This window comes from Rhinolophus sinicus, linkage group LG04 (genome assembly GCF_036562045.2).
Source record: "Rhinolophus sinicus isolate RSC01 linkage group LG04, ASM3656204v1, whole genome shotgun sequence".
Lineage (NCBI taxonomy): Eukaryota > Metazoa > Chordata > Mammalia > Chiroptera > Rhinolophidae > Rhinolophus > Rhinolophus sinicus.
The window spans coordinates 3,286,620-3,303,241 of NC_133754.1; positions in this window are offsets into that span (position 1 = coordinate 3,286,620).

Sequence of the window (16,622 nt, forward strand, 5' to 3'; positions counted from 1 at the left end):
AGTATAGGTTTAACATTTCACGTGTTACTTATAGATTGGATGGCGTCTCAAAAATTAGACTCTGATCCTCTTTCTCTTTTCCTTCTGAAATAGTCATCCTGGCCAAATTGGGGAAAGACCTAAATTTAAAATGGACTTATTCTAAAATCAGTTCCTTACATTTATGGGATGGAGAGAGAGAGATTCAGGGCACCCAGACCACTTATCTGTGTCTGTCTGGGGTCACGGTTTTAATGCATAATATAGATTTATTCATAAAACAAAACCACTGAGCACAGCCTGCCCCAGGCCCTCTATCCTCCACGTGAATGGGAGACTGTCACTCACCCACACTCCTGAGTCACATGATTTGATGTCACCCCACCCCTACATTCTCACCTTGGTAAAGGGACTATCTTCTCCCTCTTCGGGTTTCAGTAACAAACACCTTTGGATTGCACCTTATTATTTATGTCTCCAGACCTCCTCTCCTCACCCAGGCTCATTGCCGTGGATCAGGGCCTCGTTACTTGTGGCTTATTTGAAGTCCCCTTGGAAACACACACACCTACAAGGATAATCACCCCATGCTCTACGCCCCAGGTATGCTTGCCCACACCTTTACAATAGCAAAACCTGAAAATGTGTTGGCAAGGATTTAGAGCAAAAGGAGCTTTCATACTCTGCCAGTGTGAACTGGAATTATGAGTGACATTTTGGAGAGAAACTGGCGCTACTGAGTAAAGCTGAAGACAATTATATCCCATAGCCAGCACACTCCACTTGTAAGTTATGTATTAATAATATCTCTCAGGAAGTAGCACGAGGACAAATGTGTAGGAAAGGTCACAGTAATATCATTGTTTCTAATGTCAAAAATGAGGAATGGCCCAAGGTCTTTGGACAGGAGAATGTGTAAATACGAGGGTATTTTATACAAAATAATAGTGAGTAGCAGTTACACACTGGAAACTATAATTCAGCTTGGTAATCCAGATACATAATAAGGAACAAGGAAACATAAGTTGCAGAGAAAAAGATAACTTCAACACTTCTAATACAACATCAAGCAACATTTTTAATAAACACGCAGTAAAATACCCAGAACCTTCCCTGAGCACCTCTTATGTGCCCAGTGTTGGTCTGTAGCTACTGGGAAGAGCAAACATGGAGTTTCTGAGAATAGTTTCGAATGCGGAGGGAGGATATGGTGGGGAGACTGGGAAAGAGGGCCAGAGCGCCTCAGCCTCCCTGGGAACGTAGCTTTTCTCTTTGAAGGTGTCTGTGGCAAAAATGTGACTCTCTATATCCTATGCCCATGCTATCTTCTTATCCCTATGTCTTTGCAGCCTCACAAGGCAGAATTCTGCCCCCAATTTTGGAGAAAACCTTTCTGGTATAATCTTTTCTGAGTTAAATATGGTCCCTATATTTAAAAAATTGCTACTTGTAATAGGATACACAAATCTAAATAATCTTAAGCATATAAAATCCAGGAAAATTAAGAAACAGTGAAGATGTGACATTGTCCTGGTTCGTTTTATTTTAATAAGGCATCAAACTGCAAAAATATATCAACAGGCAAATAAACTATTGCCCACTGAGAAGTGTTTAGAACATTTCTTATATGTAAGTAGCAAGTGAAATCTCCAATCATATCTTTGTTTCCATAAAATATAAATTTCTCTGAAGAAGAGAAGCCAAACCTGAAGAAAATATTTGTAGCAGACACATGTGATGAAGGTGGTTATCTAAAGTATACAAAGAACTTCTAAAACTCAACAGTAAGAAGACAAACTGATTAAAAACCTTAACAGACACATCATCAAAGACAATACACAGACGGAAAATTTGTATTTTATGGAAATAAGTGCATGAGAAGATGCTCCCATCGTGCGTCATCAGGGAAACGGGAATTAAGACGACAGTGAGACACCACTACAGACCTATCAGAATGGCCCGACTCTGGAACAATGGCAACACCGAAGGCTGGTGGACACGGGGAGCAAAAGGAACTCCTCTTCACTGCTGATGGCAGTGCAGCTTCTTACAGCCACTTTGGAAGACAGTTTGGTGGTTCTTAGAAAACTGAACCTACTCTTACCATGTGATCCATCACTCATGCTCCTTGGTATTTATTCAAAGGGATTGAAAACATGTCCACACAAATTCCTATACATGAATTTTTACAGCAGCTTTATGCAAAATTGCAAAAACCAGGAAGCAATTGAGATGTCCTTTAGTAGGTGAATGGATAAACTCTGATTTATCCTGACAATTCAATGCTAAAAGGAAATGAGCTATCGAGACATGACAAGACATGGAGGAAGCTTAAATGCATGCTACTAAGGGAGCGAGTCAATCTTAAAAGGCTATGTACTATGTGATTGTAACTCTATGACATTCTGCAAAAGGCCAAATTATGGAGACAGCAAAAAGATGAGGGATTTCTAGAGGTGGCGGAGGGGTGACCAGGGAGAGCCCAGAGGCTCTCAGGGTATGAAGTCCTGCACTCTGTGTGACATTGTGATGGACACATGTCATTACACATCTGTCCAAATATGGAATGTATGACACCAAAAGTGACCCCTAATGTCAACTGCAGACTTCGGGTGATAATGACGTGTCAGTGTGGGTTCACTGATTGTAACAAATGTCCCATCTGGTGGGGATGTTGATAATATGTGTGTGTGGGGGGGGGGGTGGCAAGGGGCATATGGGAACTCTCTGTACCTTCTGCTCAGTTTTGCTGTGAACCTAAAACTGCCACTAAAAAACAAAGTCTGAAAATAAATGTTTCTTAATTTTTTCAAATATGTTAGAAAATAAAGTCTCTACAAATCCCCTCTAAACTCTAAGTCCGTATTGAATTATAAAACCACGATCCCTGATTGGGTTTATAATGTATGTCAAATCAAAATGCATCATCATGGACTGCCGCTTTCCGAACAATCAATTGCTGTGGGAACTGCTCTCTTACAGTTAACAACTGGTCACTACACAGAATACATGCAATTGCTATTTTCCTAATCTGCGCGACAGGGTTGTGAATCTCAAGAGAAGAGGAAACAATGAAAAGTCCTGGGACAGGCCCTGAAGGCTAGGAGACAGTTTCCAAGTCAGAGTGCATGGGAGGAGATCCAAAACTAACACAGCATGATGCTCTCTCTGAGTTAGGAGACAAAAATCTGAACTCACTGAGGCTGAGGTTTCTAGATTTTGAGGGGCAGAACTCCAGGTGGGAAGGCAGCTGGACAGAAAGAGAATCTTAGAGATCTGCAGAAAAATCCCTGAATTTGGGGCTGACTACTGAAATCTGCATATATAAGGTGAAACCCAATGATGCTAGAGGAAAACCATGGAAAGCTGTAGGCTGAGCACCTGGCAGAGCTCACCGAGAGCTGGAAGAGTCTGTTTCCTCCCAGACGGCACGTAGAGACAAGACACACTCGGTCAGCTTCTCCCAAAGGCCGCAGTGGGCAGCACTGGCTCTACACTCAGCAGTGCTGTGGCATGGCCCTGACGAGACACACTCAGGCACACGTGGGTACAACTGACCCGAAGTGAGTTGCTGAATTCCTGTACAAAGTTCAACATTCTGAAAGGAGAATAAAACTCCATACCCTGCAGTGGAAAATCATGATGTGGGTCATCCAATAAAACATTACCAGGCATGTGAAAAAATAGAAATATATGGTCTATAAATTGGAAATAAATTGATAATAGAAACACACACGACAGATGATAAAATCAGTAGACCTGGTAGTAATACAGCTATTACAAATATGTTCCATATGTCAGAGAATGTGAAGAAAAAACGAGCATATGAGGAAAAGCATCAGAAAACATAACATAAAAATCCAAGTGCAACTTCTAGAGATGAAAATTTAATATCTAAAATAATAATAATAGAATAATACACTGGGTGGGATTAACAGAGAATTAGAAACCCAGAATAAAATTAGTAAACTTGAAGACGTAGCAATAGAAACTCTCAAAAAATAAAACAGAGAGAAAGAAAAATCTGGATTAAAATGAACACAGCATGATTGACCCATTAGAAAATTTTAAGCAGGTGAAAGTACATGCAATTTGAGCCCTAGAAGAAGAAAAGGAATTAAAAGAGAACAATGACATTTACAGAAACAATGGGTAGAAACTTACCCTACCTGTACAGGCCTACAGATCCAAGAATTTCAACAACCTCCAACCACAAGAACATGAGACAACTCTACAAAGACGGACCATACGAAAATTGTGGAAGAACAGTAACAAAGACACAAATCTAAAAATCAGCCTGTGTGTGTGTGTGTGTGTGTGTGTGTGTGTGTGTGTGGTGTTACAACTTACTTTTAAATCAAAGAGAGAGAGAGAGAGAGAGAGAATTATCACCGACTGCTCACAAGAAACGGTGCCAGCTATAAAACAATAAAGCACCACACCTAGAGCACTAAGGGACAAAGGTATACATGTGCTAGAGATGTACTTTAAAAAAAGTCAAAATAAGGCATTTTTAGACAAAGAAATGCTGAGAGATGCATTAGCATCACGTACACTACTGGAATGTGAAAGGACGTTCTTCCAACAGAAAGAAAAAGCTTAAGAGACAGGACATTGGAACGAAACAGTATCATGTCATGGATGTGGCTAAATATAAGAGACATTCCTTCCCGGTTTTGAAACATCTCTCGATCCATTGTAGCAACCTCACTCATCTGTGCTTTACTCCTTTAACATAATGAATTTTCGATTCTTCTCTTAAATTATTTTTTTGTCATTGTTGTTAAAGTTTATTGGGGTGACAATTGTTAGTAAAGTTAGCTAGATTTCAGGTGTACAATTCTGTATTACATCTTCTATAAATCCCATTGTGTGCTCACCACCCAGAGTCAGTTCTCCTTCCATCAGCATATATTTGATCCCCTTTACCCTCATCTACCACCCCCATACCCCTTACCCTCCTAGAAATGTGTGTGAAAAATAAATTGCTACCAGAAAAAGCCTGATTTTTTTCATTTGACGAATACTGCTATGAAAGCGGCAACTTTTTCAGTGTCTGTGAGCCAACAACACATTCACACCCATGGCTTAGCCTTCCAGACATGCAGCCCCCCCCTCCCGAACCCCCACACACACCCTTTATTATAAACGAGATGAAGTAACTGACAAGAAGAGGCACTTGATCTAAATGGAAACTGATGATCCCCAGAGGGTCCCTAGCCTTTCTTCTGCTCAACACGTTAAACCATCAATTTGGGCACAGATTTTTAAAAATAACTACACCCCTTTGAAATCCATGCTTCTGCTTCTGACCTGTATCTTCTGCTTTTCTGTGGACAAGTGATATCATTCAGTACAAACCCCATGAGGAGGGTCAGTGTTGACACACCTGTACAAGTTGCAAGCCTGTCAGGAAGCTTCTTCAATAACAAAATCATCACTTTATCTTTTATTTAACACTCATTCAGCCTTGTGGATGTTTGCTTTTTTTCTCATTGAGGTTTAAAGGGTTTACTGGAAACAGGGGCAGCCATGTCGCCATCAAGGTGTTCTTGGGGAATGGATAGTGTGGGGACAGTTGGCAGGTGAGGACGGGCTCTGAGTCCCATCATGCCCCAGGGGTCATGTGCTCTCAACCAAGCAGAACAAGTTTTGGAAAGAGAAAAAAGAGGGCCAAAGCTGATGAATGGAAGAGCAGAAACCTTCAAAGGATGCAGGGCGGATGGAGCTGTTAAATCAGCACGAGAGCACAGCTGCTCCCTGAGAAATCCCACTCCTACAAGGCTTTGCATGAGGACGCGCCCAAACAGCTCAATTAAGAGAAAACCCTTGAGCTCATAAAAGGTCTACTTCCTCATAACAGACAAAAATGAAAGTCACCCAACTGATTTGGTACATTTAATGTAACCTTGACAACAAAGCCAGATAAAGAACCGAAAGCTCATAGCGTAGCTCTAAAAATCTGAAGTATATTCTCTAACCAAATCCAGCAGTGCATTAAAAAAATAACAAAACCTCACAACAAACATAAGGATATTCCAGAAATGCAAGAAACATGTAACATCAGAAAAATCAAACAATAGAACTCATCACTTCAATCAACCATAGACTAATCACATAATTTTCTAAAGAGATGCACAAGAGTCTTGATACCATTTAAAGTCTAATTCAATAACAATATCTGAAAACTAAAAAATAACTGTCGTACATGAAAAAAGCATTTACAAACATTGCACAGCAAGCCTCATATACAAAAGAAGCTGAAATGCAGCCAACGAGTGGATTATGCTACTTCACTATTTGGAGCAAAGCAGCACAGCTACTATTATCATTCAAGAAAATATGAAAGGATTTGACTAGAAAGTAAAGCACAAAAAAGAAACAAGAGAAAATTGAAGTGTAAAAATTGGTAGGTGCACCAGACATTTAGTCTGTACCATGCAACACCCTCTGGACCCCATCTGTCTCAGCTGCAGCCACGATTGCAGTGATCACTTTTGTGGGAACTCCAACCAAATGTGCTCTGATGTCACCTGACAGTACCGCATCCTTGCCCAAGCTGTGTCCTGCCGTGTCCCGCCCACGGTGTCCTGTCAACATCAAGGCACGGGCACTCTAGGACCCTAATTGGTACCAGGTTGTGAAATTCAGAACTACGAGCTGTTCAGTGCCCCAAGGGCAAACCACTGACTAATGAGATATAGAAGCTGGAAGACACATTCTAACCCATCTTCCTCCAGAAAGACTCTTGAGAGACGCAGTTTATCCCACCTCATGGAGGATGTTGCATGAAATGAAGTGAATGGTTGCAATTAGCATGAAGTTCTCATGGTTAAGAGAAATGGAAGCCAATTAGGGTAAGACTATATGCATATAACATATATGATATATAATATAAAATTAGGGTAAGGTTACACACTTACACACACACACACACACACACACACACCTTTTCTGTGCTGACGTGTCCTTCATAGCTGGTGAAGCAAAGGCAAGTATCAGCTGACAAATGGAAAATCATGGTCCTTCCCTACGTTTCTGCATCAAAATCAGTCCACAGACCAAGAGATGTCTGTGATGTCACCACAAGTATCTGCCCAAAACCTTTTCCAGCTCTTCCCAAAGCCATCGGTGCATGTTTTCTGAGGCACCTGCTGGAGATGGAGATGGGGAACCCAAGATATTTCGAGGGTGAACAGAAATGGAGCCTGAGCTGGCACGGGTGGCAGGAGACGGGCAGGAGTGTCACGAGCCTCTGCATAGCGGGGGCTGTGGGTGGGTGGTGACCAGCAGAGCTCCGCTGAGGTCTGTTTCAGTAGGACTGACAGACCTGAAGACTCACCCTGGGGTGATTCCGCTTTTCCTGCGTACAGTAGGGCTCTAGCAGCACAGCTGTCTCCTGGCAGACATGAGAGGAACAATGCCTCGGTTCCCTTGAGGTGAAGGTCGGGCTACAGCACCATTCCAGCACCCACGGCCAGCTGGAATACTGGCCGGTGGGGAGAGAACCCTGGAGTGCATGTTGGAGGACAGGGTGACTGTCAGTCATGACCTCAGCGATGACAGCGGCAGCGACTGTAACACGCCCTCCCTCTCGCCCAGAATCTTTGCAGACTCTACAGCAGGCGCCATCTTGAAGGAGACTCTGCTGGATTGGACTTTCCAGTCTCCTCTCAGGGAACAAGACAACACCTGTCTTCACACTGATGGAGCCCCCGTGTTGCAGTAAGAGGGCCAGCTATAGTGGGGGGGGGCAAGCGGGTCTGAGTGGAGCCCGGGCGAGGACTTGATCAGACACATCCTGTGTGACACATCAATCTCCTTGGCCTCCTCTCCCTATGGCTTGTTCCAGCCAAGACACTGACTTGTCCGCGACTTAATCAATTTTCACTCAAACACAACTGGACCTTCCCACTCCCCCCAATGGCAGACCTCTCTCCTCCCTCAGTGTGTACCAGGTCAAGCAATTAAGTTCACAACCTTGTTGCAATGATGTTGCTAATCTTTTTTGAAATCAGAGGGATTATTCATTATGAATTTGTACCAACTGGACACACAGTTAACCAAGTTTACCATTTGGAAGTTCTGAAAAGGCTGCATGAAAAAGTTAATGACCTGAACTTTTCGCCAACAATTCATGGCTCTTGCATCACGACTATGCACCAGCTCACACAGCACTGTCTGTGAGGGAGTTTTTAGCTAGTAAACAACTGTATTGGAACACCCTCCCTACTCACCTGATCTGGCCCCCAATGACTTCTTTCTTTACCTGAAGATAAAGGAAATAATGAAAGGGAGACATTTTGATGACATTCAGGACATCAAGGGTAATACAACAGCTCTGATGGCCAGAAAAAGAGTTCCAGAATTGCTTTGAAGGGTGGACTAGGTACTGGCATTGGTGCATAGCTTCCCAAGGGGAGTAGTTTGAAGGTGACTGTAGTGATACTCAGCACTGGGGTGTGCAGAACTTTTTCTACGTGAGTTTCAAACTTATTCTCAGACCTTGTATGCTGGGGCATGCGGCTTGTTTGGTGCCCAGGGTGGTGAACTGGTAAGCTTAGGGGACTGAATGCAAATTGGTGTAAATCTTTGGTCAGTCAGAGGTGAGAGGTAATGGAGTCATTCTTCTCCCTTCTTTCTCTACATGCATTGCCCTAAAATACAACTCAAATTATTTCTTGGTCAAGCCAAGGATTAGGACCGAGATCCACATGGAGACAACCACTTGACTGAACTGCCATATTGGCTGACCCTCCCTGGCCCTCAGTCCCGTTCCTGGAATTGTACGCTAATAAATTGTTAGCACATAGCCCATTGCAGTAGCGGCTGCTTTCTGGGGGTCCCAGAATGCACAACGGGGATCAACAATTGGCATTATGTACACATGATACGCTCATTGTTGAAAAAAGAAAAAAACCCAATAGCATAATCACATAAATGTTCAAAATAAATCAGGGCTCAGCAAACTCGTCAGGTACAAGATGATCACCAATAATTAATTAGAAAGACACTGAAACGAAGATATCGCTGACAGTAATAGTATTAAAAACAGTGCCAAATTCAACACAGAAAATAAAACCAACTGATTATTCAATGTAGAGCGTTCACATTCAGTTATAAATACAAAGGAAGCTTGGGTATGACAGACACGGCTTCAAGACAGTAGTGACTTTTTAATATTTCTGAAAAATTATGTTTTATGTTTAATGCATGTATGGCAAATATCATGCTTCATGAAATAACACTTTCATTTGATCATGCCCTAGGAATAAAGCAAATTTCATTTACCTGCAGCCCCAGATTTCAGGATGTTACTTTTCTATGGGTGCCTACTATGAATTTAAGTTTGTTCCTGCAAAACGAGAGGCACATGGTCTCCCGGCACTTTGGACAATGGCCCGTGAGGAAAACACAGATCAGAGTCGGGGTCCTGTGTCATCACCAAACACAATCTGCTGGCGTGTTTGCGGATCCAAAACAGCAGCGTGTGAACCACCACTCACCATTCCACATGCTGTCCTTTGGTTCTTAGCATTCACTCGGCAGTTTGACAATTAACTGGGATCCTGCAGGCTAATGAGGGCAAAATAAAAGTGAATTCTCTGCTTCCCCGATTTCAAAACAACAGCACTTGGAGCAGGTTCCACACCTGCCGTGTGTGCAGACCGGCTGGGCGGATCCAGGAGCCCACCCACTTTAAGTAAAAGGGCATTTTCTGTGATGCGTGGGTCAGACTCTTGTGACAGCTGGCCTAAAGCCTAGTCAGAGACTCCTGGGAAGGGGGCCCCAATGAGCCCTTCGCATTGCAGGGCATACCAGGGAAAGAGAACACTAGGGATCCTTTGGCAGACTCTGTTTCCTGACCATGGAATCCTCAGACTACGTGTGATTCCCAGACCCGTGGGTGGACCCAGGGGTGGGCTCATCACTGAGCATTTGTGCCTTGTTCCCGGGACAATCTATAGCATTTGGAGGGATCTTTCCCTGTGAACATGAATGGATCTGCCTCAGAATATTAACAAAAAAAGGGGAGAGGGGCTTTGCTTTCTGCATTTGTAAAAGTGGGTAACAGAGACAAGAAGACAGTCTGTAGCATGGAGAAGGCAAACACCGTGCGTGGCCACCACCCCAAAGGGTTTGCTGGGTTTGCTGGGGTGGGAACCATTCTGAGACATCGCTCCCCGAGATGGAGGACACTGGTGATGAGGTCTGGGTGGCAGCTGCCGTGGGGGTGGGTCAGCAGTGATGATGCTGAACCCTCACCAAGCGCCCCAAACTGCCCTGCCCTTAACGAGCATGCGCACAGTCAGTCCTCTGACACTCTGTGAGCTCTGTGCTGTCTTGTTCCCATCAGAAAACTTCATCCTAATTCTGGGTACCACTTCCATTCCAAGGCGCATCGTGCTCTGACATTTACCTGAAGTCCAGGATCAAAGGTAAGGGAATTAAAGGCAGGTCACACTTCTGTGCTCTATCTACCTCATCTCCAAGAAAACTGAGTCCTTAAATACCTGGGAGGGGAATGAGTGAGTGCATGTATGCTAGGGGTGTACTTTAATTGTGTAGAAAGTGCTGACCTGTATTACAGAACGACTGTATCATTTTCTATTCCTACCAGCACAGTGTGGGATGCCCATCCCTACACATCCTTGCTAAAACTTGTCATGGTCTTTTTCACTTTATTTTTTCCTTCTTTCATTGTAATAAGTGGGTAGTGGTGTCTCGTTGTGGTTCTCATTTGAATTTACCTAAAATGACTACTGAATGGAGTATCTTTCATGTGTTAAACTGCTATCTGTATATCCTCTTTGGTGAAGTGTCTGTTCCATCTTCTGCCCATTTATATAGTTTTTCTTATTATTGTGTTTTGATCATTATTTATGTATTCTGGATACAAAGTCTTTTATCTGATGTCTGATTTGCAAATATTTTCTCTCAGTCCTTGACTTGCCTTTTCATTTCCTAGCAGCATCTTATTAAAAGCAGAATTTTAATTTTGCTGAACTCCAATTTTTCAATTCGTTCTTTTGGTGATCACTCTTCTGGTGGTGTTGCATAAAATCTTTGCTTAACCTACAGTCACAAATGATGTCTTCCGTATTTTCTTCCAGAAGTTTAATAGCTTAGGCCTGATACATTTTGAGTTAATATTTGTATATGGTATGAGGTACAAAGTGAAGTTTGTTTGCTTTTTTTGCCTTTGCATCATATAAAACTGCCATTTTGTTCACTAAATTGCTATTGCACTTCAATTGCAAGTCAGTTGACCCAAAACATATGGATGTTTATCTGGAATCACTATTTTGATCCACTCGTGAATTTGTCTACCTTAACCATTATGGTCTTGATTGTTACAGCTTTACAGTAAGTCTTAGATTCAGGTAGTGTAAGCTTTCCAATTTTGTCCCTTCCTTTTTTTTCTTTTTTCAAAATTGGCTGTTTATTTGTATTTCCACATAAATTTTAAAATTAACACTTCAATTTCTACCAAAAAACTTCTGAAATTATGTTTAGAATCACAGTACATCGATCTATAGATCAATTTGGGGAAAATGGACATTTTAACTACATTAAATCTTCCAATTTATAAAAGTGATCTATTTCTCCATATGTCCTCTTTCATTACTCTCAACAATGTTTTATAGTTTTATTCTAGAGTTATGCATAACTTTTAAGTGGTTTATCCCAAAGTATCTTATGTTTTCAATACTATTATACTATGATTTTAATTTCAAGTTCCATTTGTTCATATCCACCACATAGAAATGCAATTCAATGTTGTACACTGATATTGTATCCTACAACCTTGTTCTGCTCGCTTGTTCATGTTTTTTTCAAGAACATATATAACCCACAGTATTTATAGAACCCATAGGATTTTCCATGCAGACTTCCTTAGAAGCTGTTTTCACCTCTCGTTTGTATTTTATTTCTTTTTCATGTCTTACTGCACTGGCTAGAACCTCCAACATGATATTGAATTAACATGGTGAGAGAGTGCATTCTTGTCTTTATAATGATATTAAGGGAAAATCAATCTTTTCCCGTTAGCTTCCTAATGTTAGTTGTTTTTTTGTTTTTTTTAATTTATGCTCTTTATCAGTTTTACAAATTTCCCCTTTATTCCTGTATTTCTGAATATCTTACCAGGGATGGATGACGAAATTTTTTTCAAATGCTTTTCCTGTGTATATAGATTTATTCATAGTTTTTTTACTTTCAGCCTGACTTTTTAGCATTTTTTATCACATTGATTAATTTTCAAACAGTAAACAACTAAAGCATCCTGGGATAAACTCAACCTACTCATTTTATATTATCTTCTTTTAATGCTGCTTTTTTTTGATTTGTTGGAAATTTGTTGAAACATTTGCATCTATCTTATCAGACATATTGTTCTGTATTTTTCTTTTAATATTTTTGTCTGGTTTTGATATCAGAGTAATGATTGGCTTCATAAAATGAACTGTGGATTTTCCCTTTTCTTCAGTTTTCTGGAAGATTCTGTATAGCATTGGTATTATTTCTTCCTGAAAAGTTTTGCAGAAATCACCAGTGAAGCCATAGAGACATGGATATTTTTCAGGGGAAGGTTTTTAACAATAAATTCTATTTCTCTAATATGTGTAGAATTATTCAGGTTATCTATTCCTTCTTGTGAAACTTTGATAAATTGTGTCCTTAAAGAAACTTTTCTACTTCATCTGTTGTTGACTTATTGTCTTGAAGCTATTCATAATGTTCTCTCATTGTGCTCTTAATAGCTTATTATCATTTCAATATGCTTTATTGTAAATAAACATTCAGTTTTGGATGCCTAACTTTGTATTCTTCATCAAAAAAGAGGGACTTCAAATACTGAATCTTCTAGAAATACATATTCTGGAACTTCTCCTGTTATTAACTTGTATAACCTTGGTTGCCACTGCTCTTCGCAAATGTACTTTAGCTAATTTAAGTACATTTGCAGCGCCGCCCACCCCTAACTGGCCCAGCATCAGGCCTCTTTCCACCCGGAGATAACTGGTGATAAAGTTGTGGTTGGAAGATGATATTGCTGGAGGTGACGTGACTACTGTGACTAAGTTCTCTAAGTACAAATCCATTCATTTTTCTACAATGCAGAGTCTGAAATGCTAAAACTATGACTGGCCCAGAATTTTTCAATCATGGACAGCAGAACAATTTAAATTCTGCAGATCATGTGAACTTTCATTACCTTAGTTCTCAACTACTTTCATTAAGAACTATGAATAAGACGAGAGGAAGAGGGTATCAGACGTAAGATGGCCATGGCGCTAGTTAGCATTCACTTGCTGCTGGGATCTGACGACAACGGTCAAGTAGAATTTAAATACATATGTGTGTGTGTATTTAATAATACACATATATTATTTAATTATATAAATAAATAAATACAAAGAGTAAGAGATGAATGAACAATTACGCAATGGGACTGACAGGTCCTTTAGTATGACTGTCATGCTAGTACCTGATCTTTTGGCTCTTTTCCATTTATTGCAAAATATATGATTGAACACCATTTCCATTATTAAAAAGAGACTTTCATTTTTTTCCCAATTTTAAGAATTATCTATCCATATCACGCTCCTTGAACAATCTACCTGCTCACTCACCTGCAACAGAAGGGATATCTTTCACCATTGATCCTTAGGAAAAGATAATTAAAATTTGTCTATAACCATTTAACACAACCCATAACGCACTTGGGGCACATTTTCACCCAATTGAATACTTAACGATCCATGTCATACTGGCTAACTTTTGCATTACCATTTATAATTCTCCATATTCAAAAGTTCCTAAACCTATAAAAAGGTATATGTAATGGTCTTCCAGGATTTTTTCACTATAAAATTTTCTGGTAACCATACATTCCTTTTCAAATCTTTGTATTTATCATGTTTGATTCTCCTTGTGCAACAACTGATGATTATGAAAGGTACAGGATTCAATATTTCACCCCAACTTCACTCTCCTGTAAAATTCCTTACATTGATATCATATCAAGGGAACCCCCACAGACCAAGTGAGGAAGTTCATGAAATAAAGAATGAAGATTTTGAACACAGAGCCAGCATCTACCTGGATATGTCCACGTATTCACACATTAAGGAAAATGAACAACGGCACAGCCTGGATGAAAGCTAAGATTAAAAACCATGGAAGACGGGACTATGTTATTGGTATAGGTGCTAAGATTAAGGATGGCTGTGGGGATGGGTGACCAGAAAGTTAGGGAGAAACACACAAGGACTGAGGTGAGGGCATGTTTTCATTCCTCAACAGAATTGAATTCTGGGGTACAACGAAGATGGGAAAGGCTGCCATTACAATGGAGTCTCGTGGACGGTGGCAGTATGACTTAGTGGTTAGTAACACAACTTGTGTCAAGTCAATACAAATTGAAATTCTAGCTCCTCTTATTCATGTCCTTACAAAAGGGACCTCAGAGAACTCCCTAGCTCCTTCTGCCATGGACGACACAGTGAGAAGATGGATGTTTATGAACCAGGAAGCAGGTTCTCACCAGACACCAAATGGGCTGGCACCTGGACTCTAGACTCCCCAACCTCCAGAACTGTGGGCAATAATTTCTGTTGTTTATAAGTCACCCAGTCTATGGTATTCAGCTATAGTAGCCCAAATGGACTAAGACGGTTAGCATATATTATCTTACCCTGGTTTAGACACAAAGGCACAGAGAGGTTAAGAACACAGCCTGCTTCCCTCCCGAGCGAGCAGCAGCTCCAGGGCTCAGGTCTGGTCCCCAGACCCCAAGCCCTTGAGGGGTACACTTGCTCTCTTACTACCTTACACTGGCTCCAGTTTTGGAGTAGGGATGAAAAGTGGTAAGTGAGAAACTATTGTTTTCACAATAAATGTCCTAAAATATTTGATTTTTTAATTTTGAAGCAAAGCATAAAAATTATAAGTGTGCAGCTTCAGCTATTTCCACCAAATCAACAGATGTAGATTTAAAAAATAGCCACAACCTAGAATAGAATACTATATATGTTTTATTACATGCATCTATCACTTGGATTTAAAAAGTTATATGCATTAATTGATGATTAAATTGATTATAGTTAGAAGAATGTGCACTTATATTTCAACATTAGGATAAACTTTTCCGAGAATTATTTTAAAAATAACCATGCAGGGAAAGGAAAAACACAAATAAACAAACAAGATTTCAAACTAAGAAAATTCTTACCCAAAGCCTCACTGGTAAACTCTTCAGATGTTTTATGAGCACTTCCCACAACAATATAGAAAGTGAGCCTCAGCCTTAGAGTAGGTTCCAGTGAAAATGACCCTCCATTAAACCCAAAGGACAGAGGGGCAGAGATCATATTTTCTTTGCCTTTTCAGACCAGAAGAAAAGACCATTTACAAAGAAGATATTGTTTGTGTTTCCTCCTTCAGGCACACCTTCTGACCTTAAGAATAGTGGTTTGTGAAGTTCACTGACTAATGGAAGCCATGAGTTCAAAGTCATTTTCTAAAAGACACACATTAATGAAAAGATTGCAGTTTTGGAGGGATAGTCAGATTTGTGGTATTCAATCTTAACACAGGAAGGGTATCAAAGTGTGTATTCTAACACTCCATACTTAATCACAGTTACTCTAATGTGCGCTTTGCACTGGGAGACAGAGAAGGAATTTTCCCGAGCTCTTCTCCCATGCGCTCCCCTCCCCCCATTGCTGCAGATAGAAATTAAATCTGTAAAAATGTGTTGCTTCTACATAGGTGCATTTCACCTCCCATAGATGAACACCTCTCTAGCCTCATATATTTGTTAAACCACAGGGATGGGAAAAAATACTGAATCTTAAAGAGCTAAGTCCCACTGTGTCCTCATGATGGTTAATTATGTGTCTGCTTGGCCAGCCTATGAGGCTCAGATCAAACACCAATCAAGATGCTGCTATGAAGGTATTTTATTACATGCGGTTAACATCTAAATCACAGAGAAATGATGTAACTTTGAGAAAAGCATATTATCCTCCAACACATGGGTGGTCCTCATTCAATCAGTTTGAACCCTAAGAAAAAAATACCGACTCCTCCAGAAGAAGGAATTCTGCCTCCAGACTGCCTGTGTCTCCAGCCTGCTGGCGTGCCCTGCAGAATTTGGACCTGCCAGCCCCACAATCACGTGAGCCAATTCATGAACATAAGTCTCAGTCTCTCTCCTTAGCTGTCACGCTATTTCCATCTATGTTAATAAGAATTGCATGATGTCTTCTTCGAGTGTAATTCACCAAGTTTACCCACCATGACAGGTAGGTAGCCTTCTGCACACAACGCATAGTTCAGTACATTTCCTTCATGCAAGATACACTCACCCTGCTCTCAATGGATGTCATCTCTACCCCAGGATGATGCTGTATCAAGGTCAAAGTCTAAAATCTCTGGATGGTGCACATTGTTCTCATCTGATGTTCTATCGTGACTACTCTTGACAGACTGAACCAAAATGAACTCTGCCTTGCACTCACGCCACACATAACAATAGAATAGGAACAGTCCCTTTAGAACAAGGAAGGATGTCAGACACACAAATATCATGGTCCCTAGCAGCTCTGAAATTCCACAGGGCAGGCATGACA